The sequence below is a fragment of the Sminthopsis crassicaudata genome, chromosome 5, assembly GCF_048593235.1.
Source record: "Sminthopsis crassicaudata isolate SCR6 chromosome 5, ASM4859323v1, whole genome shotgun sequence".
Taxonomy (NCBI): domain Eukaryota; kingdom Metazoa; phylum Chordata; class Mammalia; order Dasyuromorphia; family Dasyuridae; genus Sminthopsis; species Sminthopsis crassicaudata.
Window position 1 is genome coordinate 191778030 of NC_133621.1, and position 24965 is coordinate 191802994.

Here is a 24965-nt window from a genome sequence, read left to right on the forward strand (position 1 = left end):
AAATAGATTTTATTTGGAGGATGAAATGCTTTGCACACATTCTACAAAAGCATTTTCATATACTAATGTTTAAGGCATTTACCATTTAATAGTGTCTCAGGGGATTCACTTCGAATTGGGATTTAGTTCTTTCCTAGAGTTGAAAAGTATATGGCAAAAATAAACTCCTGCTCATTTCTTTCCATGAATTTATAAGGTTTCTTTATCTAAGATTTATTAATTTATTTTTAAAATTGTATCATTATAATTATTAATTGTATCTTAACATGATTGGTTTCTTTTGTAATAATACGTATGTTATTTTATGCATTTAAAGACATGCTGAGAAAGGGTCTATAATAGGTTTCGCCAGACTGCCAACAGCCCCTATAAACCAAAAAAAGGTTAAGAACTAATACCTCATATGAAAAAAGTACTGGCCAAAATATGGTATAGGCTAACAAAGCAATGTGGAAGAATTAAAAACATGCAAGATCTGGAGTCAAAGAATCTAGGTTCCAATTATGGCTCTACTATTTGCTGGCTCTGTGATGACCTTGGAAATCATGTAATCTCTCTGAGCCTTAGATCGTAAATGAAAGAGGTAAACTATATGGCCTCTAAGTTCCCTTCTAACTCCAAATATATTATCCTATGAAAAAAAGAAAAAGGTTCTATACAAACAAGAGCAAAATTAGGGATTGTTTGACTAGACTCAAGGAGTAATCATTTATGTTTTGATGTCTGCTTGAAAAGACATCTATTGGACCTCTCCAAGAATATACCTTTGATCTTCTGTTGTTTAATAGTGTTATCAAAATAACAGGCTATACAACTTGTCTGAATGCCTTGCCTACGTAACAGGAGTTCAGGTATTTGAAGGCTTCTCTGGGCAAAACTATTAACACTCCTTTGGACTGTCTTCACATGATATAGTGTCAAGTTCCCTCACCAACCCCATCATTATCTCCTGGATGCACCCTAATCTATCATCATCTTTCCTAAAAGGTGTGTTCAGTATTGAATAGAATAATTTAGATGTGCAAGACTGGGGAAACCATGAGTGTATCTCCAGCCCAAGCTGAAAGACATGATGCTTTTCAATCCAGAAAAAGACTGCATTACCGTTTATGACTGCCATTTTATACATGGCTACACAAATACTCAATTCTATTCCAGAAACCTCCCCACCCCAAATATACAGAATGTGTATTGTAAGTGCTGGTGAATCAGAATGGAAATCTCTCATTTTCTTCTTCAATAGAAAAGGACTCTAGTGTTTGTTCATAAAAGTGAAATGAAAACGTTTTGAAAGGGGAATGGAGGAGTAAAATAAAAGTCTTATCAGATGCCTTAACTGAATTCTTAAAAGCTATGAGTGAGAATTTCCTGAGGAGAACCTTAGAAGAGCAACTATCCAATTCAAGGCTATCTCAACAAGCAGTTTCTAAGAGGAAGAAGAACTGATTTTACATGAACGTTCTTCTTTCTCTCCTCACCCCATGAGCACTATTAGACCTAAAGGGGAAAAAAAATCTGTCTTGACCTCTACTTTTTCTACTCTTTTTTGGAGACTGGTCTCCCTAGCCCAATCCCACTATTTCTCAGTATAAGAGTCTTAAGCTACTTCATTTTCAAACATCAAGGTCAGAACCCATGAAAAAAATCTTAGTAATTTGAGAAATCAAATTTTAAAAGCACATAAATGTCATTTTGGATGACTTTTACCGAGCATTTGAAAGTTTAAAAAGTGCTTTCTCTCCATAAGAACTGTAAGAGACAAGCAATACAGAATATTATCCCCATTTTATAGATGAGAGAATGACCCTCAGGAGAGTTCTGAAATATGATCATGTACCCAAGTATATAACCACATGACTACTTTTTCTATCTTAGCTCCCTAGACCTCCCACATACCAGTATTACCTTCTCAAACTTTTTTAAAGCTACAAAACAAATTGGTATCTGGCCACAGCTCAAACTGATCTTAGAATCTACTTCTTTAAATATTCTCCTTTTCTCTCCAAGCAGTCAATGTTCTTTACTTCCCATCTTAAAGAATGTCTTAAGATATTATAAATCAAATCAATCTACATTCTAATATTCAAACATTCTTTCCCAGAAAAGGATATATTTCTTAAGGGCAAGGAAGAAAATATCCTTGTATGGTAAAAATCTCACTAATTGAGGGAAATAAGAGAGGAGGGCTTAAGGAAAAAAAACAAAGCATGCATTAGAATATTTTAGAGGAAAAAAAGACTTTTACTACTTAAGCATAAAACATTTATATTTGTTTATGGCTTGATTTATGTATGTAAAATGAAATTAATGGGGAAAAAAATCACAATTCCAAATAGGCCAACATGACATAACAATGTATCATAAAGATTGTTCCCATATATATAAGGTATTTAGCTGCTACACTGTGAAGGGAAGGGTATCTTGAAAATAATTTTTTTTTTCATGAACAGTTTAAGTAAACTTAGTGAGTTTTCATGGGATTATGTAACCCTAGGCAATATCCTAAAAAATGATAGAAGAAAAAAAGAAACTTTTAAAGCCACACATTCCCTGGGCCATAGGAGCACTATCCTATTTTTTGTACTGCCTGAGTGGATAAAGTACCAGTCCTGAAGTCACAAAGACTCCTCTTCATGAGTTCAAATCTGACCTCAGACACTTATTGGCTGTCACTTAACCCCATCTGCCTTAGTTCCTCATCTATAAAATGAACTAGAAGTTAATTGCAAACCACTCTACTGTCTTTGCCAAGAAAACCCCAAATAGGGTAATGAAGGGTCGCATACACCTAACTGAAAAATGACTTGATAATAACAAAAATCCCCAGAGAATTCCATCTGTCTCTTCCACACTGGTTACTTATATTTTTGTAGTGACCAGGGACCAGAAATCAAGTTGATATTCTTTTCCTCTATGGTATATGCTGAAAACGATGTAAATTCCTTGGACAAGGTATGAAGGCTTCTTTATTTAGGGTCTAAATTGCTCTACTAGACAGTGTCAGCATTGATAATATCTGATATCCAAGGAGACGAAGTCTCGACGACACATGCCAAACTAGGAGGAGACAAATGTGCAGCTACTGAAAGTCACGGACACAAAATCCAGAAGGCAAACACCCACAGAGATCCATGAGCCTGGACAGCACCTCGCTCAAGCGTGTGCCCCAAAGGGAGACACAAAGAGAAAATGGAAAAGACTCCCAGCCCTAAATCAGAGGAGATGGGCCAGGAAAAAGGGGCACTCACTCTGTGGACCAAGGAGTGATGTGATCTACTCCTTCACAATCCAGTGGATTGTGAATGAATGAAAAGCATTTATTAGTGCTTACTGTAAGCAAAGCACTGGGTTAAGCATCCACCAAAATGGTTGTGGTTCAGAAGGATCCACCAAGAAAGGGGAACTTGATGGCCTTAAGGAGGAGGGAGTTTTCCTGGGCTGTTGAGGGGTCCGGTACAAACCCATTCTTTAATTTCTAATTTTTTGAAATAAAACAAAGCCTGTCTTAAATGCAATTTCTTATTAGTCTGATTGCTTACTTGCAGGGAACTAAGGATCCTTAAGTTAACAAACCAAATTTAATGTTCCCACAGAAACCTGAAGTGGAGATGCTATCAACAGATTACTGCCAAGTGATACATCTTCAATGTCAAAGACAAGGAACAAACAGGTTACCGAGTAGAGACAAGTCTAATGTTGGTGTTTGTTTTTGTTTGGGAGGGGGTAGACAAGGAATGGGGGGGTGGGATGACATGACTGATACAAATATTAGATTACAAATTACTGCTGTTCTTACTGGATATTAAGTGAATGTGCCCATTTCATATAATTATTTCAATTTACACCAGGCAATTCTTTTAACATAATTATAAGAATCATCAGTATAACCTTCCTTCCTGGAAAAAAAAAAAAAGAAGAAGAAGAAGAATTAGAAAGAAAGAGACCTGTAATAAAACCTATGGCCTCAAATGTCTACATACGAATGTCCAAAGTTAAGGCACCAAATAAAAGGAACCAACGGTTCTACTATAAAGGGAAAGTTGACCTCTTAGGTATCACTGAGACTTAGTGAAATGAAAATCATGACTGGAATACAGTTATGTATGTGTACTTAATTCAAAAGAAATAGGATAGGTAAAGGGACGGTGTGTATGTATATGTCGGGAATTGTGTATTTAGAAAGCAAAGTCCTATGAGGAAATCCAGGAACCAAAGCAGAAGTATATAAGGGAGAGTGTCCATGTGAAAGAACTGATCTTGTCATCAGAGTACGGTATAGGCCATGTGAACAGAGAGACAAGTTGTTCAGGAAACAGACCACAGGCCTGGCACAGGAGAGGTCTGACACAGCACTGTTGGCAGAGTCCAGTTCTCCAAGTATCTGACTCTGACCGGAGCAGAGCAGCCAGTCAGCAGCTGGAACGTACCTTAATCGTGACTTTTGTTCTTCAAAGGTGGGAAAGCCATCACCAAGAAATGCAGTATAAATCTGATTCACATGGTAGCTGGGCCAGCAGTGATGAGAACATTGGTGGGTAAGTGGGAGAAGAGTTTGTAATCACTAAGCTTGGGACAGCTTGTCACAATTTTGGGAATTTTTTTTTGCAGAGGCAATTGGGGTTAAGTGACCTACTCAGGGTCACACGAGGGGAAAGAAATTTTAAAGGGTTCAAAGAAGTGCTGACTAAAATTCTCCATAGGAAGGAAGGAATGGGAAAGTCCCTCAAGAATGAAATTGCATTGGGAAACATTCCAACAAGGAAAAAAAACTAGCGTTGTGCTGAAGATGGATGTGCTAACCAACTCTGATTTAGAAAAGATGGAAATGAGGGGAACTAATACAGAATGAATAAAAAGTCCTAGTATATAGTCCTATAAAATGGTGATGGGAATGTGGGTTGGTGTGAAAGACTAAAGACAATAAAAAGATTGGTTTGTTTTCAGGCAGAGGTAGAACCATTGGGACAATGACCACGTTTAAGTGAGACAACATATATGAAGTAATTTTTAAACCTTAAAAACTGCAAACAAATACTACCTATCTCTATTATTATAACTGGCAGGAGAAGGCAGAGTGGCTCAATGGTTAAGTCACTTAGGTTTTCTCTGAAGTCAAATCACCTGGCCCAGGTAAACTAGACCCTCAGGGACAGGCCATTTTTGATCACTAAAGTGATCACTAAGCTGTAGAAATATTTTCAAATATTCTGGTAAGAGCCTGTCACATGTAAATTCATAAACTAGATTTTGGGGCCTGGAAGATTTCTGGAATACCACCACTAGTATCATCATCATCACCATTATTCATTGCTAGCATTTACACTGAGCCTCAAGGTTTGCCCCCCTCAAAAAAAAAAAAAAAAAAACAAACCTTAATAAATATTATTTACTTTGGTTCTCACAACAATTCTGGGAAGCAGGTGCTAATTATTTCCATTTTGCAGGTGAGGAAACTGAGGCAGACAGAGCTTAAATGACTTGCCACACAGTTATGAAGTATCTAATACTGGATTTAAGTTCAGCTCTTCCTGACTCCAAGTCTAGTGTTCTAATCAATTGACATCATTGACAATGTCAAAGAATAGTCAGTTAATATACAGAAAAGGAAAGAGTGATTACAAAGAGCAAACATACCTTCATCAAAAATAGCTCATGATAAACTAATTATATTTCTTTTTTCTGATGAGATCCCAACCTAGTACTAATCAGGGGACCTTGGAAGATATTACTTTATCAAATGTATTGTGGAAGTCAAGGTAACTCATATTTTAGGTATGTATATAACTTATGGAAAAGAGCAGCAGACTAGATCAGAATACAATTCAAACAATTTGGAAATGGTTGAATAGCCAGACTCTTAGTAATTAACATTTCAAGGTCACATTAGCAAGAGATCTCCAATAGAATGCTCCAAAGATCTGTGGTTGGCCCTGTGCTGCTTACTTTTTATGAATGACTTGGATAAAGGCTTGGAAGTCATCAGATTTGCAGATGGTGCAAAGGTAGGAGGTATAACAGAACAGATGACAAGATCCTCGTAGCTCTTGATGGTATAGATTATTAGGCTTAATCGAATAACATTAAATTCAATGGGCACAAGCATAAAGGTCTATATCCGCAAGGTGATGATGGGGAGACATGATAAGAAATGTGAAAGATTTCAGGGTTTTAGTGGAAAACAAGTTTCTTATGAGACAGGAGATCGTGGGTCTTCAGCTGCCTTCAAGAGAAGAATAGCTGCTATCTATCTCCAGAGGAACAACAAGCAGGAGTTGCAGAGGCTTGATGTCAGGAAAAAATTCCCAACCATTAGAACTGCCAGAAAGTAGAATGGACTGCCTCCAAAGGAAAAGGACTGTGCCTTTTGTGGTGGGGTCTTCAAGAAGAGCCCAAATAACTACTTCTTGGTTATGTAATGGGGGGGGACTTTTTAAAAGAAGAGGTTGGACAAGAAGACTCCTGAGATCTCCTCCTACTCTCAAGTTTTGTGATTTTTATACAAAAGACAAAATGACTAAAACTAAGAGCCAAGAATAAATCTTCCAAGAAGTCACCCTAGGAGAGGAAATAACCAAAGAAAAGATGAGGAATGAATGAAAGGGCAAAAATATGAGAAGCTGGAGAAAAAAAATGGCAGTCAAAGGTAAAGGACAAACAAGAATCGTGTGAATCCAGCAGACTTATTTAAGAGGAACTTATTTTAGTATGTCCTGCTTTAAAGTTTTTAACATGCCAGCCCTCGAGGGCTGGTAGGTGGTGATTTTTATTTTTAGAATATGAGAACAAGTTGAAATGAAGGAGAAAGTGGTTGGGATCTTACTTTAATGAATAAAAGGAAGGACTGCACTGAATCATAAAATGAAAGGTTACCCCCAAAAATAACATTACAGTGGTGAACAAAAAAGAGACACAAGAAGAGTTAGCAAGAAAGAATTGTAGTAAAACTAAGTAAGCTAATAATAGAGGGACAAGGAAATGCTGCACTATAGGAGATAGGAAGGGATGGGGAGAAGCCTAGGAATTGGCAATAATTATTCTACTGAGCAAGAGGTAGGCCAGTCAGGTTGTGTTTTGTTTGCTCTGTTTAAGAGCAATCCTTATTTCTTTTCTTTCTTTCTTTTTTTTTTTTTTTTTTTTTTTTTTTCCCTGAGGCTGGGGTTAAGTGACTTGCCCAGGGTCACACAGCTAGGAAGTGTTAAGTGTCTGAGACCAGATTTGAACTCGGGTCCTCCTGAATTCAGGGCTGGTGCTCAATCCCACTGCGCCCCTAGCTGCCCTGCAATCCTTATTTCTTAACAGAGAAGTCAAATGAGGGATAATCATAGGCCTTCCTGTAGAAGACTTCTACTATAATAATAAATACTAATAAAAATTTTGTGATGTTCTGAAAAGGAGCCAATCACAGAGAATTTATCAATAGATGTAGAATACCAAAATGAATTTCAGAAATGGTGAAAAAACAAGAGAAAACTGAGGACTTCGGATTGTTTTTGTTGTTGTTATTTTTTGTTGTTGTTTTTTTAAATAAAATTATGTCATATTTTAAGATATTCTGTACAGGAAAACAACATACAAAAAACTCTGTAAGATATCTTGTGGGCATCATGTGGGAAATAATATACTTGAGAAACTGGAGGATGGTTGGCGTGGAGAGAATGGGCATGGAAAGTTGAATCCCACTGGCTAGGAATCTACAAATGAAGATCTCTGACCTCCTACTTATAAAAAAGGTTTGACTGTAGCTAGGGGAGAGGAAGAGGAGAAGGTGTTTGCTTAAAGAAAGTAAAGTACCTGGAGAGGCAATTGTGCAACAGGATAGTTCAGATCTTCCTGATCTCAGCTTGATCTGATTATGCCTTCAAGCAAAAAAAGGCTTAAGTGTCCCAGCCATTTTTAATCCAGAGAAATGCAAACAAGTTCCCTCCTATTTTGCTAATCTTTTTACAGTTTACTACCTCACTCCTTAGATCCTCAATAAAACACTCCAATCTCCCAATTCCCGGCACTTTCACCACCTCCAGGAATTCTCTTCCTCCTTCTCTTCATCTCCTGGCTTTTTTCAAGTCGCAGCTAAAACCCCATCTTCTACTTGATGCTATTGCCATGCCTGGATTATCTCTAGTTTAAGCTCATATAGCTGGTTTGATAGATAGATAGATAGATAGATAGATGATAGCAGAACCAGGAGATCATTATACACAGCAACAACAACGAGACCCTCTGGAGAGACTTACATGAACTGATGCTGAGTGAAATGAGCAGAACCAGGAGATCATTATACACAGCAACAACAACGAGACCCTCTCCAACAATGAGATGAACCAAATCAGTTCCAACAGAGCATTAATGAACTGAACCAGCTACACTCAGCGAAAGAACTCTGGGAGATGACTATGAACCACTACATAGAATTCCCAGTACCTCTTATTTTTGTCCACCTGCATTTTGGATTTCCTTCACAGACTAATTATACATTATTTCAAAGTCTGATTCTTTTTGTACAGCAAAACAACTGTTTGGACATGTATATATATATTTTGTACTTAATTTATACTTTAACATATTTAACATGTATTGGTCAACCTGCTGCCATGGGAGTGGGAGGAAGGAGGGGAAAAATTAGAACAAAAGGTTTGGCAATTGTCAATGCTGTAAAATTACCCATGCATATGTCTTGTAAATAAAAACTATAATAAAATAAAATAAAAAGTCTATTTCCTAATTTTAGGAGCCTCAGATCTTGAACAATCCTAGATCTTAAGAGACAATAGCAGTTCACATATGGATCATTATAATTCTAGTCAAATATTGCTTGCACTTCACGATAGAAAATTATGCTAATGTGCTTACTTTTACTTGTATTTTTCACTTAATTTTTAGAAAGATGGTTACCTACCTAGCCATTCCCTGTGTTCTAAGGAGGGCAGCTTCACTATGGGAGTGGGGGAATAGAGTAGGCTATTGTTTCAAACAATCATGGCAATTAAATTTTATTTTATAGAAATTCAAGTTGAGTACCAGATGGAAATTTGCCATTTAAAGAAATGATAGATTACCTCTTTATAGGTATTTAACAATTTATCAAACTCTTCTGAATAATCATGTGAGATAGACAATATTCCTATTTCACAGATCAGAAGACTCGGACCCACAGAAGTTATATGTCTGGCCCAAAAACACAACGCTAATGAGTGGTAAAAGCAGAGGCTGGACTTCAGCACAGATTTTTTGCCTCTATAATATGCTGTCTTTCCTTTCACTAAATGATTTCATAACTCTCTAAAGTAAATAGGGATTTACTAAAGTCTCTCCTACTACTCATATTTGCTATTGTTATTCAGTTGGTTCTGTCACGTCCCAACTCTGTGCCTTCTTTTGGGGTTTTCCTGGTAATGATACTGGACTGGTTTGCCATTTCCTTTTCCTGCTCATTTTACAGAAGAGGAAATTGAGGCAAATGGGTTAGGTGACCTCTCCTGGGTGATAAGGATCACACTGCTATTAAATGTCTCAGGCCAAATTTGAATTTCAAGCCCTACACATATTGTATTTAATATATATTTCAACATGTATAACATATATTGGATTGCTTGCTATCTAGGGGAGGGGATGGGGGGAAGGAGGGGAAAATCTGAAACTCAAGGCTATGCAACGGTCAATGTTGACAAATTATCTGTGCATATGTTTTGAAAATAAAAAACTTTAAGAAACAAATTAAAAAAAAAAAAAAGTAATACACTTCATCACCTAGCTACTCCTTCACTAACATGTAAGAAACTTTTTTCCATTCATTGTGGTGATTTCCTGCACAATTATGTTACCAATAATTCAATCAGCATTTATTAAAAAATTATTTTGTGCAAAGTTTGTGCTGGAGTAAAATAAGTAAATAAATAAGTAAATATATATAATATATAACATATTACATATATTTATATACCATATATATACATATTGCATTTTGTATTTATTTATTATTTGCAATAATCTCAAAATGCAAAAAAATAAATAAACAAAGCAGTGTCTCCATCCTCCAGGAGTTTACAATATAAAGTACATCAAAGGAAATAGTGTGAAATAAGCATGATAATGAAGGCTAGAGTCTAATAGGATAGGGCTTTAAATGCCAAGCTGAGGAGTTATTTTACTACAAAATAAATTGGGGAACCACTGAAACCTCATGAGTACTAGAGTGTGGTCAGACCTGGACCTCAGTAAGATGATGTTGGCAGCTGCTTGGAAAGGGGGAGACCAAAAGCAGGGAAACCAATTAAAGGACTATTTCAATAGTTCAGAAGGGGATGTATAAGGAAGAGATTGTCGAAGTACCAACAAGACAGATGGTCTCCTATGCAACTGAGGTGGGGTAGAGGCGTGAAGAACTGAATGAGAGTGAAGAGATAAGGATAATTTCCAAGTTATGAACACAGGTGACTGCCAAGAAGATGATACTGTCAAAAAAAAAAATGTGAAATTTAGAGGAGCGGCAGGTTCAGTGAAGGGAAGATAATGAAATTTAGCACCCTGAATCCCATTTTACAAATAAGAAAACTGAGGGGATTAAGTGACTTAGCACCAAGATTATATGATGATCAATTCTAATGGACATGTCTCACTGTTGAGAAGAGCCAATTCAGTCCAGTTTCAATAAACTTGTGATGATAAAAGCCATCTACATCCAGAGAGAGAATTGAGAGTAGATCACAACATAGCATTTTCACTTCTTTTGTTGTCGTTTGCTTGAATTTTGTTTTCTTTCTCATTTCTTCTTCCTTTTTGATAGGATTCTGCTTGTGCAGCAAGATAATTGCATGAATACATATGCCTATATTGGATTTACATATATTTTTGCCATGTTTAACATCTATTGGATTACTTTGCCATCTAGGGGAAGGGGGGAAATTGGAACATAAGGTTTTGCAAGGGTCAATGGTGAAAAGTTATCCTTGTATATATTTTGAAAATAAAAAGCTTCAAAAAAAACCCCCAAAATGACTTAGCACCATTATATGGGTATTAAGTAGCTAAGCCTGGATTCAAACTCAGGGCTTGTGTGACTCCAAATTGAGGCCTCTTACTACCAGTTCTCTTTCCCTGCACCAGTTCTAGCTTAGAATCTGAGATATCCAAGATATATATACCCAGTGGAAGTGGGGGGCCAAGAGATCAAGAAAGAAATGGGCCTAGAACACGGGCCAACCCTCCTGTAACTACAGTATTTCTTCAACAATTCATTGACCTGCCAAACAAGACTTCATGGAGTCTCTAAGTAATTTGTAGGGGAAGCGGAGAACAAGGACACCTTATGTTTCCTACAAGGACAGAGAGATCTGGAGATGCCATGTGGAGGAGGCTCAGGTCAATGGCTAGGGGGGGTCTGGATCAAGCTACTGGCAAGTGGCCAAGGAAATGCCACATGGAAGCGCTCTTCCTGGGGCTCGGTTGGGACCAGGAAGTTGGAAACTCCCCCACATCCCAATGGCTCTGGTCCCAGCTGCTCATCAGTCATAGAAAGCACACTGAGAGGCTAAACCGCAGAGATCTTGCGTATCAATAACCGTGCTAGAGATTTTCACCAGAGGTGATTTTGCATTTCCCAATAATCACTTTCACTTGTTCCTCTAATCCTCTCCCAGAAATGCCAGCTGTAATAACAAAAAGGCATCGATAAAGTTTTAAACACATTGGAACCCCAGCTCCACTAGAGCTCTTCCCAAGTCTGCAAAGTTGTTCTGGTCTCTGGGGTTATTTCCAAGGAGTTATCTATCAGAGGAAAGGGAAAGACAAAAACCATCCACCCAGCACCAAGCCCAGTGGCCCTGGGCAATAGTTTTACAAAGGATCACAGACACTTACTGACCCAGGGAAGCTCCAGAGACAGAGGAGCAAAACAGACAGTGGATTAGTGCCTAATTGCTGACATTTATATAGCACTTAGACCTTTTACATTCTTTTTTCCCATTTAACCCTCACAAGGGCCCAGTGAGACAAGTAAACGACAGGCTTTACATTACTGTCCCCCCAGAAAAGGTCAAGTGACCGGCCCAGGTTAACGTGCATAGTTTATATTTTATCTCCCCAAGAGTTTACTCAGAAGGAGAGAGTTGTATTTTTGTTGTTTCATTCCCAGAATCTGGCATGGTATCGGGCATTAAGGAGGAGGCACTTATTAAGTACTTAGGAATAGATTAGGTATCTGAGACTGGATTCAAATCCAGGTCCAAGGCCATTTCTTCAAGTATGGGCAACCCATTGTCTCCAAAGGTTAACCCTCAGCTACTGAGGGCGGAAACTACAGTATCCATTTTTGGGGGGGGGTGGGAGGGGGAAAGGAAGAGAAAATGGAGAAATGCCTGGAATTTAGTATCAAGAGAATACCTCTGGTGACTCTACTTTATGTGTTGGACATGAATTCAAAACTAAAGCTTTTATTCAAATAAGTTTAATTCCCAAATGAGCAGAAGCTTCATATTCTTTTATCTAATTGCCAAAATCATCACACTAAGGCTAGTTCTGAAATGCTCACTTTCTTTTTTTTGTTTTTTATTTTTATTTTCATTTTTTAAAATGCTCACTTTCTATGGAGGGTTCTGGAGATCAGAGGATGTGATAATTGCTCTTATACTATTATCATTTCATTTAAGGAAGGGAAAAGGGGAAACAAAAAAGAAAAAAGATGGATGGTAGAGAGAGGAAGAGAGAAATTGTTTTTATGTCAACTAAATCCGAATTTAGTTCACTTCCCTCAAAACATAAATTCATAAATGGCTTTAAAGGGACACAGGACATTGGGAGAAAAATAGAAAAGGATATAACCTGGCGGTGCTATTAACATACTAGCCTTTATTTGGCTTTTACTCCCTATGGTTCACATCCTGGTCATCTTTATTTAGCAATATACTTATGGGTAACGGAAACCTCTACCAAGAAAAGCTACCACCTCCTCCTTCACCAACAATCAGCATTATATTACAAATATGGACATACAGACACACTCCTTATACCCAAACAAGATTCTGTCCAAGTTGACAAGTCGAACCACAATCGCAAGATTGTGGCAGACATTGTTTTTCTAATTTGATTTTTTTTTCAGTTAACAAAAATTTGTTTTCTTTTCCTCCCATCCCATCATAAAAAAAAAATCATTTTTATAAGTATGCATGAACAAGAAAAATAAATTCTCTTTATTAGCCATGTTCAAAAAATATGTCTCAGTCTGCACCTCTCTCAGGAGGTAGGAACTTCTCTGCAAGTGTGGTTGTTGATCTCATCGATCAAAGTCTTAAATCTTTCAAAGTTGCTCATCTTTCCAATGTCATTTTCCTGGTTCTGGTTCCTTCACTCCTACAAGTCTTCCCAGGTTTCTCTGGAATCATCTTGTTCATATTGTAACTTATTTGGCCATTCCCCAATTGATGGGCGTCCCATTAGTTCTCACTTCTTCAGCACCTCAAAAACAGCTGCTATAAATATCATCGTCTAAATGGTTCCTTTTTCTCTTTGATCTCTTTGGGGCCAAGACCTACCACACAGGGACATAGTCTAACACAATCAAAGCAGGACATCCCTTGGGTACTAGATGGTGGAGTGGATAAAAGTGCTGGACAGGGGTCTGGAAAACCCAAGCTCAAATGCTACCTGAGAGACTTATTAGGATCATTAACGTGACCCTTAGTCTCAGTTTCCTCATCTGTAAAAGAAGGATAACAATGACACTTATTTTACAGGTGGTGAGTTTCAATGAGAATATAAATATAAAGCGCTTTGTAAACCTTTCGGTGCTATCTAAATATTAGTTGACTAGTCAGACAACTAGCGCCTACTATATGCCAGACACTTTGCTAAGAACCGAGGATACAAAGAAAATCGTAAGACAATTCATGCTTTTATTTTTATCTCAATCATAAAGAAGACTCTTTTTTTCAAAACTGGAGCAGTAGTAACTGAAAGAAGGCCGTGTTAACAGAGTTTAACAATTGATTCAAATAGATAAGGAATTTAATATGATTTCCAGTTTCTAAGGCATCCTGAATTATAATTTTCTTATGGAAAGAGATCTCTTAATCAAGTATTTTGAAGGTATCCATCATTATTAGTATTATTATTATTATAATCAGAAATTTTTTGAAATCTGTTCACTTCAAACCCTGTGATTAAGCCAACATCTCCTTCAGTTTAGTTCCATGAATCAGAATAATAACAATAAAATCAATATTAATAATATCAATAAACCAGCATAAATCAGAAGACAGACCAGTTCCAATTTGCAAAACAACCTTGGAACAGTGATTGGAAAAACAGTGACTGGAAAAAAAGAACACTGCCAAGTACACTGCAGGTTCATTCTCCAGAAAGTAAAAACAAACCAAACTCTGGCTCTATAAGTATATATATAAATATCAGAGTCAAATCATGTCACAGCTACAACATGCACACACTTCCTTTTCAGCGATGTTTAAAAACAGTTTGTTAATTGCCCTTTATATTGCTATTTAACAATCTGTTTATTGCCCACCAAAAAGCTAAACCTCTGAGAAGTATTTTGCATTTACAGGTAAGGCTGCAATGGTACAACCTCATCCAGTGAGGCAGAATGTAGATTACAGCTGTATTTCTAGGATAAAAGGTATATACACAGATGTACAAATCCATCAGGAAATAAAAGAGAATGGGTGCTCAAGAAAAGTAAAGGTCTTGGAATTCTGACCGAGCCAGAGCTTATATAAATACAGTGTAAACGTCCTTTGTATTGCTTTTCGAAGGGCACTCTGTGCTCCTTGTCTGGAGTCTGCAATAGCTTTACTTGGGACCTTGCATCATTGCCTTCTAGGATGGGGAACTTGTAAAACTGTTTTAAGACACATTGATGGGACTCAACAGTGTTTCTAACTATCCCCAAATTGCCACTACTCTCACCCCAATCCTAACACACACACACACACACACATTTAGCTTTCTTCAAATATCTTAAATGTATATAAAATATATGATGTTTAATAATATATATTTAATCATATTATACTTATTTTTTTCCCTTTATGATAGCTTTTTATTTTTTCTAAACATGCATCAGTAATTCTAAACATGCATCAGTAATTCTAAACATGCATCATTAACCCTTGGAAAACCTTGTGTTCCAATTTTCCCCTCTTTTCTCACCCCCTCCCCTAGATGGCAAGTAGTCCAATACATAACACTAATAGCACTGGTTCCCTCTGAATTTGTCCAGCTGCAGTCACGCAGAAATGCCCCCCAGACTAATAGGTCTGTCACAGCCTTCCTGAAGACCGGATCATTTGTAGCCTGCCCCCCACCCCCTCCAGCAAGGGCCCAGATCCACACAGGGAACAGAAGGCTTCTAGCTATTCCCCAGGCAATATCAAAGGCCAAGGAGCACCATAGCAACCAGGTGGATGTCAGGACAGAGAGGCCAGTGGCTTCTACCAGGCCACAAGGCAGCCATACAATCTGGTAGTCACTGTCCCGCTGCCTTTTTGGTCTAAATCAGCATTATTACAATGCCTGGTGCCCAGCACCAGAATTCCGGTACTGAGTGGGCTCTGCATGGGTTTCCTAAGAACTAGGGCAAGCAGGGAACTTTCACCTATAACCTAGATTTAAAATTAAATCCAATAGGCAAGAGCTCTAATTACCCCAAGGCAGGCCTCCAAAAGTCACAATTGAAATGCAAATACAGACAAAGCACTTCCCATCCATCAGATAGGGTACCCAAATAGGCTCCAAGGCATATTCCTAATTCCATTTTAGCCCCTAGATTTTCACAGAAAACTCAGAATGGAGCATCACGCAGTGGAGGAGCCTGGGCCTTTTGGTCCCATCATTAACAGTCCCACTTGTTGCCTACCCAACTTGCTGTCCAATTCCTTCTTACATATGACTAAGTTACAGTGATGGTCTTTCTTTTTCTTTTTTCTTTTTTTTAAAAGCTTTTTATTTTCAAAACATATGCATGGGTAATTTGTCAACACTGACCCTTGCATAGCCTTGTGTTTCAGATTTTCTTCTCCTTCCCCCACTCCCTTCCCTAGATGGCAAGCATGTTAAATCCACTATGTGCAAACATATTTATACAATTCTCATGCTGAACAAGAAAAAATCAGATCAAAAAGGAAAGAAAAAGATTAAGAAAACAAAATGCAAACAAACAAGTTCCCACAGTCCTGTCTCTGAGTATATATGGCTCTCTTCATCACAAGATCATTGGGACTGGTCTGAATCATCTCATTGTTGGAAGCAGTCATATTCAAGTGATGGTCTTTCTACCAGGGCCTTAGTTTTGCAATATTCTACAGCTAATTCACACTGGTAGGTGATTGTTGGTTCCTTCACTAGCCTATCCCCTCCCCCCCAAAAAAAAAGCAAAGCAGAGGGTACCCCCCCAAAAAAAAATCACATTGCTATCTGCATCTCTACATCAGATGTTGCCCCAAACCACAAGGTTTCTTTGGGCTATCCCTAGGGCTATCTGGGTGAAAGCACATCCCATTCTGAAAAACATTATCCTTCAAGTCCCAGCCAGCTCCCTGTGGATCCCAAGTGTTTGTTCAAAGCTGCATCTGACCTACAGCTGACTCCTGCCTACACAGTAGCTGCACTGTCAACATTGGGCTCCTAGCTCTGCCAAAAGTGACAAATCCAAAACTCTGGATTGTGGAGAGGGATGCCTCAGCACAGGCCTCCCCTGGTAAGATTCAGCAGCAGAAACTGAGGTGGTTTTATTCATGGAAGTGACATGAAGAAAGATAAATCATCATCCACCCTATAGTCAGTCAGCCCATCTTAGCCACCCTAAAGTGAGCTTTCACATGCTGAAACCTGCATTAGACCGTAAACTCTATGAACTGAATGCATCAAGTGGTAGGGGAAGTTAAGGGAGTGCAACAAGAAATAGACAGCAAAACTATACTAGTGGGGGATCTCAACCTGGCTCTCTCAGAACTAGATAAAATGAACCACAAAATAAATAAGAAAGAAGTTAAGGAGGAAAATAGAATTATAGAAAAGTTAGGGATTTTGGAGAAAATTGGAGACGGAAAGGAAGATACTTTTTTTTCTAGGTAGTATCTGGAATCTATACAAAAATTGATCATATATTAGTGCATAAAAACTTTAAAATCAAACGCAGAAAGGCAGAAATAGAAAATACATTTTTTTAAGCTCATGATACAATAAAAATTACATATAATGAAAGGCCAGGGGAAAAGAGAGCAAAAATTATTTGGAACCAATAATCTAATCCTAAAGAAAAAATGGGTGAAACAACAAATCATAGACAACTTATAATGTCATCCAAAAGAATGACAATAATGAGACAATCTACCAAAATTTATGAGATGCAGCCAAAGCACTTAACACTTCCTAGCTGTGTGACCCTGGGCAAGTCACTTATGTATGTCTACTTGCATAAAATAGAGAGAAGAGAAGATCAATGAATTGGGCATATAACTAAAAAAGCTGAAATTAAAAAAAAAGAATAAATTTAAAATCTCCAATTAAATGTCAAATTTGAAATTCTAAAAATAAAAGGGAGATTAATAAAATTAAAAGAAAGAAAACTATTGAACTGATAAATAAAAGTAGATTATGAACTGACTTGCTACTTTCACCCCCATCACTTACACCAGATGCACTTATTATGTACTTTTTCTTTCATTTTCTCAGTCTGTGCTATGCTGAGGTACTTGGACCAAAAGGACTGAGCCAAACCAAGGTTTTCAGGGCTAAAAAGTGATAGGCAGCTAGGTGGGGCAGTGGGTAGAGCACCAGCCCTGAAGTCAGGAGGACCTGAATTCAAATCCAGCCTCAGACACTTAACACTTCCTGGCTGTGTGACCCTGGGCGAGTCACTTAACCCCAATTGCCTCAGGGGGGAAAAAGTGGTAGGTTTTACTTTTGAATAATCTAGACTTTCAATATACTGCTAAAATTCACCACATGAATAAATAGCTTTGCTTCATTTTGTGAGTAGACAATAGGATCTGTATGTAGTCAGTGGAACTGTATTCAGATCTTACCCACCACACTCATTAGTTTGTGTATATGTGTGTGTGTGTGTGTGTGTGTGTGTTCCCTTTCATGTGTTCTACTTACAGTAAAAATATATATAAAGATAAATTAAGGAATTTCAGAATTTATATAGATATTTCCTTTCATGTGTTCTTGCTATAATAAAAAAAATAGAGAGAGATAAATTAAGGAATTTCAAAATTTAAAGCCTGGAGGAACCTCAGAGATCATCTTATCTAACTATTTTACAAATTAGAGATGCCAAAGTAAATATCATCTAAGTCTTACTCTAAACTAGGGTTCTTGTCACTTTTGCCATGTTTCTTTATTAACAAGTAATGGCTACATCAACCTGCTTTTAGGACTCCAAAGGGAGAATTCAGAATGCTCTGAATAGCAGCTGTCCCCAAAAGGAACAAGTTGGATGGGGAATGAGCTTCATGTTAGCTCCCACAGCCGTGACACTGGGCTGAGCCAAGAGGAGCTCCCATGAATAGTAATGAAGGCTCATGTGTACATCCTGCTTTATGGTTTACAAAGTGCTTTCTCCACCACAGTCCTTAGGACTTGAAGAAAGCAAGAGGTGTAGTAGAGCATGGCATTGTGGAAAGCCCACCAACAGTTCCAATGCTTCTGCTTACTGCCTGGATGACCCTGAGCCCATTGTTTAACCTAGAAGTTCCAAGCTCTAGCATTCCTATCTATGCCATTCCCATCTATGCCATTGCCTGTAGGTTATGAATCAGTGGCCGGAATCACTGGACATTTAAAAAATATAATGTAAATGCATCCATTTTTGTGCAAGGAAAGCAAAAGTTGGAAGTCTAAATCAACAAAAGTGAAACTAACAGCAAATTTGTTCCAACCAGTAAGACTGTTACCTAATTTGTTATTTTATAATGAATTTATAATTTATATTATACTATATTTATACTAATAAATACATTATTATTTGTTTAATTTATTATTTAGTGGAGTATATTCAGTCAAATTTGAGTTAGTGGGTTAGTGGGTAGTCAATTTGCACCATCACCAACACTTTGTTCATGACATGACTTAATATCTTCCAGCCCCATGACGCACTAACATGACACATAAATTCAAAGTTAAACAACTTTTATATGGAAAGCAAAACTACCACAATTTGGTATATTTCTCAAGGTTATTTGGTAAGGATGATATAAACAAATTTTTTTTTTAATCTACAGATGCTAAAATAGCAACAGGTTATAGGTGAAATTTCAAAATTTATAATAATTAAATAAATTTAAATTTTAAGATTTGTCTTCTATAATTTTTCAAAATTGAAATAACCCTTTTTGATAAATTCAAAAGCAGTTTAAAGACTAAAAACTGCTGAGGCAACTTAATATATCATTAATAAAGAAAATATAAACAGTTTGAAGTAATAGAAAATACAGAAACACCAAATAAAAAGCCCCCCAAAATGATACCCTATATTGTCTCACTAAGACTCACCAATAGTTATCAATGAAGAAATATCACTGTTAATTGTTTTTATAAGAGAGCAAATAAAATGAAACTAAATAAACTGAAATGGCATCTTTAAAGTACCCATGTAGTATTAATACATTGCCCCTCCCCCCCAAAAAAGAAAAAATTTCCAGAGAAAATTAGATGCTGCTAATACACACAAACAAAACTTTTAAAACTTAAATCTGGAAACACAGTAGCTGAATTGACAGAGCTCAATCAATATTAGGATGGAAAAACAAATCTATATGAGCACTTATTAAAAATATGGCTGTTCTTACAATTTGGACATATGACCTGCTTGTCAAACACTTCTATGAGGAAAATATGAACTTGGAACTAGTTTTACCAAAATGTTACATAACAAGCAATTTTATTTTTTAAAAGGTTCATTAGAATGAAGACTTATAACAAAATTATGGTGGCAGGACACAGGATACTTCCATACTGTAGTGAAATGTGCTATCTTGTGCCTAAGCAGACACTGAAAAATGTTGAAGCTTAAACAAGATATCAGTTTTCTCAGTGATAATAATATTCATTTAAAAACCATTTTAAAACAAAAAAAATTCTCCCTGCAACTTGCAAATTTTTATTGAATATTCTAAATGCCAAGTCTTCAAGTTTGTTCTGATAACTGAAAGATAAAATGAATATACTTTACACTAATAAAGAAGCTTAACCATAACAGTAACATTACTATGTAAAATGCAAAATATTTTTTCAATAATGTTGCATTATTTTCATTCTAAGCTTAATATCTGTTTGCATTTTAAAATGACAACAAATTATTTTATTAAAATATAATGAACATTATTATGAATATAAATTATTGTGAATATTCAAATATAATTTAAAATATAAATTATTTATAACTATAATAGTAGGGGCATGGCAATTTGTTTATTTTTAAAATATAGCATTGGATTCTGAAAATATACTATTTTCACTTTTTTTGTTTTTCATGGTTTTTCCCTTTTGTTCTATTTCTTTCACAACATGATTAATATGGAAGTATGTTTAGTATAATTGCATATGTATTAACCTATATCTTGGGTGGGGAGAAGGGAAGGAAGGAATGGAGAAAAATTTGCAACTCAAAATTTAATTAAAAAATGGACATCTTTCCATCTAATTGGGAAAAAATAAAATATGATTTACAATAAAAATGCAACATTACTATGTAAAGTTTGGAGTATTTTTTCCATATAACTAATGATGTTTCAATTTCTTCTTATCTACTGGAGAATGATTTAGCCTAATTCATTTGGAATAGTTTTTTGTACATGTTGGACATGAGATACTTATTAAGGAAACTTACTGCAAAAAAATTTTTTTTGTCCAGCTACTTTCTAATTTTATTTGCATTGATTTTGTTTATGCATAAACAATGTTTTCTGCTAAAATTGTCCACTTTATCTACCCTGTTATTCTCTATCCCTTCCCACCTTGAACCAGAAAAGTTCTTCCTTGTTCCTCTTTTTGCTTAAGATGTCATTTTTATAATCTCATTCATATAATCATTTAAGAGTTTATATTGGTATACGAAGTGGTAGTCTAGTTCTAAATTCCACCATACTACTGCCCAATTTTCCCAGAAGTTTTTGTCAAATAGGAACTGGGGCCTTTGGGATTATGGAACACTATTTAAAAAGTCATCTGTTTTACTGACGAATTTTTTCTATTGTAATCCATATCAAATCCTTCAGATGATATTGGTTTTACAATACAGATTGATAGGCCCTCTTCTTTTCTACTTTTTTTCCCATTAATTGCATCCAGATTATTGGATAATACAGATGAATTTGGTTATTTTTTCCTAGTTCTATAAAACAATATTTTGATAACATATAATTAGTGCTGAACAAATAAATTTAGATTTGCATAGGTCCTGGATCGTACAGGAAAAAAGACTTCTCAATATTTTATATATTTTGTACTTGTTTTGAATGGACACTAAGATTTTGTTGTTAGTAAATTGGAATACTAATGATCTATACAGATATATATATAAAATCCTGCAAGTTTTCTGAATTGTTTCAATTAATTTTTCAGTTGACTCTTTAGAATTCTCCAAATGAATATCTGCAAAAAGCTATTGTGTTCTTCCACTTTGGTTTTTTTTTTTTTTTTTTTTTTTTGAGGCTGGGGTTAAGTGACTTGCATTAAGTATCTGAGACCACATTTGAACTCGGGTCCTCCTGAATTCAAGGCTGGTGCTCTATCCACTGTGCCACCTAGCTGCCCCCCCCACTCTGTTTAAAAAAAAAAAAAATTATGTAATTGTTAAACATTTATAGCACTAATTTTATTTTAATTTTAATTTCAAAATTCTCTTTACTTTTTGTCCCCCAACTGAGAAGGCAAGTAACAATATCCATTTATACATGTAAAGTCATGAAAAACATTTTCACATGAGCTATGTTGGGAAAGGGGGGGGGGGGGAAGCAAGAAAAATTAATAAAGTGAAAAAAAAAATGCTTTAATCTGCAGTCAGAGGTCACCAGCTCTCTAACTGGAGGCTGATAGCATTTTTAATCATGAGTCCTTTATTCAAAGCAGTCTTTCAGTTATTTATCTTTACAATATTGCCATAACTCAATGTCCTCCTGGCTATGTTCACCTTATTTTGTATAAGTTTATAAATATCTCCCAGGTTTTTCTGAAATCATCCCCTTCCTCATTTCTTATAGCCTAATAGTATTCCATGAAAATCAAATATCACATCACATTCAGCCATTCTTAAGTAATGGGAATTCCTTCAGTTTCCAACTCTTGACACCACAAAAAGAGCGGCTATAAATATTTTTGTACAAAAAAACCCCTTTCATTTAAAAAAAAATCTCTTTACGATGCAGATCTAGTTGTGGTAATGATGAATCAAAGGGTATACACTTTTATTGCCATTTGGGCTCCTCTAATAGTGTATTAGTGTTTCTATTTTCTACATATCCTCCAAAATTTGTCATTTTTCCTTTTCTACCATGTTAGCCAATCTAATGAGGTGATAAACTCAGAGTTGTTTTAATTTGCATGTTTTGAATCATTAGTGCTTTAGAGCATTTCCTAATATGACAGTTGTTAGCTTTGATTTCTTCCTCTGAAAACTGCCTATTCACAACCTCTGACCAATTTATCAATTGGGGAATAGTTCTTCATTTTTATAAATTTGGCTCAGTTCTCTTTATGTTTGAGAAATCAGACCTTTATCAAAGAAACCTATTGTAATTTTTTTTCTATCAGCTTCCTGTTTTCCTTTTACTTTTGACTACATTTGATTTCTTCCCTGCAAAACCTTTTCAGTTTAATATAATCAAAATTATCCATTTTCCCTCCCATGATTCCCTCTCTCTCTTGAATGGTCACAAACTCTTCCTGTATCACAGATTAGACTTTTTTTTTTTTTTTTTTTTTAGCCATGGTCTTCTAATTTGCTTGTGACATCATCCTTTAAATAATCATGTACCCCATTTTGATTTTATCCATATATAGCATGAAATGTTGGTCTATGCCTAGTTTCTACCAGCTGCCTTCCAATTTGTCCAGCATTTTTTGTCAAATAGTGAGATCTCGATGCAGTAGCTGAGATCTTTAGGCTTCCCAAACACTAGGTTACTGAAGTCATTTATTTTTCTATATTGTATCCCTAATCTATACCACTTATTCATCACTCAATTTCTTATCCAGAACCAGTCTATTTTGATAATTACCACTTTGTAGAATGGTTTGACATTTAATACTATTAAGCTTCTATCTTTTACTTTTATTTTTTGTATTTCCTTGATATTCTTGACCTTTTGTTCCTAAAGATAAATCATTTTTTCCTAGTTCTACAAAATAAAATTCTTTGATTTTTGATTGGTATGGTACTGAATAAGTAAGTTAATTTAGATAATATTGTCATCTTTATCATACTGGCACGGCCTGCTTATAAGCAATTGATATTTCTAAGACTTTTACTAACATGAATAAAATTTATTCATGAAAGTTCCAATGTATCTCTTGGTAAGTAGATTGTATAATATCTAAAATTATTTTAAGTGGAATTTATATATTTCTTCTTGTTGGGTTTTATAGCTAATACACAAAAATGCTGATGATTTGTGTGGATTTAGATCCTGCTTAAATGAATTATTTTAACTAGTTTTTCAGTTGGCTCTCTAGGATTGTCTAAATATATAGCATTATATTATTTGCAAAAAGTGATTGTTTTGCTTCTTCATGCTTATACTTAGTCCTTCAATTTCTTTTTTCTTGTTTTATTGTTATAGCTAATGTTTCCATTAGAATACTGAATAGTGTTTGATAAGGAACATCTTACTTTATCCTTAACCTTACTAGAAAGGCTTCTAGTTCATCACCATTCATCACCATGTTACAAATAATACTTGGCTTTGATTTTCAAAAATTGGTGATAGCATATCAGCTTTATGATATATTGCTATATTCTCCTTGCTGTTATCTTATTTTAAATGTTTATATCAATATTCAGTAAGAACTATGATTTATACTTTTCTCTGTTTTCACTCTCCCTGATTTAAAAATCACAATAATATGTGTCATAGAAAGAATTTGGCAGTTCTGGCAGTTCTTTACCTATTTTTTCTGAGTTTATATGAATTGTTCTTTAAATATTTAGAAGAATTTGTTTATAAATCCATATTGTTCCTCATTTTTGTTTTTTGGTTTTTTTTGGGGGGGAGGAGAGAGGGAGCTCATTTATCGACTGCTCAAATTTTCCTGAAAATCTCTTTTAATTAGGCCCATATTTTGTTTTTGTTTTTTTTCTCCTTTAGGATCATGATTACTAGCCTTGCCCTTTTACATTAGCTGAAATATAATAGATCCTATTCCACCCTATTATTTTAGCTATATGCATCTTTCTATTTCAAGTGTGTCCTTGTAAACAAAATATTATTGGATTGGAGGTTCTAATCCATTCTGCAATCTACTTCCATTTTAAGGATGAGTTCATTTCAATTACATTCACATTTATGATTGTTAAATGTGCATTTCCTCTCATTATATTCTATTTATCCTTCTCTTTTTCTACCCTACATTAAATACTAAGGATAACAATAGGCAATCTTTTTTACCCTTTTTTATTCTATAACTTTTCTTCATTAAATAAATGTTTGCTTGGCTTTAGATATATTAAGTAAAGATTCGTTTACTCCATGCTTTTCTATATTTTAACAGAACTGGGCGTTCAATTTTGTTAAAAGTCTTGTTGAAACTAATAATCTATTATTATAGTTTATTAATTTTATTACCATTCTTTTATTGAACCAAACCTGACTGCATTCCTAGTATAAATCCAATTTAGGAATACTATAATCTTTCCAATGTTATGGTACTTCTGTGTAAATATTTAAAATTTTTGCAGCAATATTCATTAGAAAAATTGGTCTAATTGTCTTTATTTTTCTCTCCCTTTTTTTTAG

The 24965-nt window shown here is 35.6% G+C and overlaps 1 protein-coding gene across 2 annotated transcripts in view; it reads right to left on the reverse strand.

The window, feature by feature from the left end:
- Positions 1–24965, reverse strand: part of ETV6 (ETS variant transcription factor 6) — a 298560-nt gene that overhangs the window by 251215 nt on the left and 22380 nt on the right. The gene's annotated exons all lie outside the window — the stretch shown is intronic.